The 1,937-nt window shown below is 47.9% G+C and overlaps 1 pseudogene; it reads left to right on the forward strand.

Moving 5' to 3' along the window:
* Window positions 1–1,031: 1,031 nt before the first annotated feature.
* On the forward strand, window positions 1,032–1,838 carry LOC109117162 (annotated as a pseudogene).
* Window positions 1,839–1,937: the final 99 nt, after the last annotated feature.

Here is a 1,937-nt window from a genome sequence, read left to right on the forward strand (position 1 = left end):
CTGTATACGGGTTACGGGTGTCACAACTTTTGGTATCAGAGCCACGTTCTTTTCTCGGGAAGAAATCGTGCTCATTACCCAACGGTTTTCTACGAAAATGCTTTCAAACCATGTCCGAAGAAAATCCTCACCTGTCGAGGTCCGTACATTGATGATGCGAGCTGGGGTCGTCGAAGGCTTAGTGAATGTAACGTGGCACATTTAGAATGTCACCATTATATGCTTAAATGGAGATCAGCGATTTCCAAAATTAAGTCCAATGTCTAAATTAAGGGATTGGAATTAGGGAACTAATTCCAAAATCCCTAAGAAGCCCTATAGCAGTACCTAAACGAACCTGTGCCAATCCACCCCGAGTGGGAGGTTTGAGACAAAGGGGGAGGACTTATCTCGCTCGCCAACTATATTGGCATTAGCAGAGGACCCCTTAAGTTCAATACGAAGGACCGAAAAGAAGATAATCAAGAAGAGCATCTGGGCATTCCTTCTTACCCGAAGCATAGATTGGAGGACACAACGGTTACCCGAGACTTTCTAATGCTTTTCCCTGATGACTTTTCAGAATTTCTGTCAAGGGGGGAGAAATGGATTTCACTACTGACATACTACCGGGTACAGAGTCAATCAGCAAGGCTCTATACCAAATAACACCGGTTGAGATAATCGAATTGAAGGAGTAGTTGAACGAATAAATGAAAAAGGTCTATACGCCCAACGGTTCACCGTGGCGAATGCCAGTACTCTTCGTGAAGAAAAAGGACGGGAGTATGCGCTTGTACATCGATTACCGAGGGCTAATAAACCAAGTGACTATCCAGAATCGGTACCCGTTATCGAGGATTGACGAGTTGCTAGACCAACTACAGGGAGCCCAATGGTATTCGAAGATCAATCTACGATCCGGATATCCCCAAATTCGGATCAAGGAGGATGACATACAGAAGACGGCATTCCGGACGAGATATGGACACTTCGAATTCGTGATCATGCCTTTCGTACTCACGAACACGTTTGCGGTGTTCATGTAACTGATGAACCGCATGTTCATGGACTATCTAGATGCGTTTGTCTTCTTTTTCATCGATGACCTCCTCATCTACTCGTCGGATCCGCAGACACATGAGGAGCATCTGCGGAAGATATTGTGGAGGCTAAGGGAGAACCGGATGTATGCGAAGTTCAGTAAGTGCAGCTTCTGGTTACAGGAGATTGGATTCCTGGGACACGTGGTATCAGCCCAGGGCATTCAGGTCGATCCGGCTAAGATCGAGGCCGTCATGGAGTGGCAGTCCCCGACTTCTGCGACGGAAGTCAAGAGCTTCTTGGGATTAGCCGACTATTATCGCCGATTCGTCGAGGGATTCGCCAAGATAGCTCGACCTTTGACGAAGCTGACAAAGAAGAACGTCAGGTTCTAGTGGACGACAGAATGCGAGGAGAGCTTCGGAGAGTTGAAGCGGAGATTAACATCAGCGTCGATCCTGGCATTACCTCGGCCGCGAATGCTATACGAGGTGTACACTGACGTATCCAAGCACGGACTCGGTTGCGTGTTGATACAGGAGGGACACGTGATCTCTTACGCGTCGAGGCAGCTGAAGAAACACGAGGAGAACTAACCGACACATGATATGAAGTTAGCAGCGGTAGTTCACGCGCTGAAGATCTGGAGATCGTATCTGTACGGGGAGAAGGTTAAGCTCAACATGGACCATAAGAGCTTGACCTACGTGATATCTCAGAAGGATCTGAATCTGAGACAGCGGAGGTGGTTGGAGTTGACTGCAGATTATGATCTGGAGATAGCCTATCATCCGGGGAAAGCTAACGTAGTGGCCGACGCTTTTAGTAGGAAGAAGATTTTAGCGGCCATACGTGTTGTCACCTCATCTCGCAGCAACGCCGCTGAGTTGACTGCGATGTTGGGACATCTCTCG

The sequence above is a fragment of the Tarenaya hassleriana genome, unplaced genomic scaffold (genome assembly GCF_000463585.1).
Source record: "Tarenaya hassleriana unplaced genomic scaffold, ASM46358v1 Cleome44, whole genome shotgun sequence".
NCBI classification, from domain to species: domain Eukaryota; kingdom Viridiplantae; phylum Streptophyta; class Magnoliopsida; order Brassicales; family Cleomaceae; genus Tarenaya; species Tarenaya hassleriana.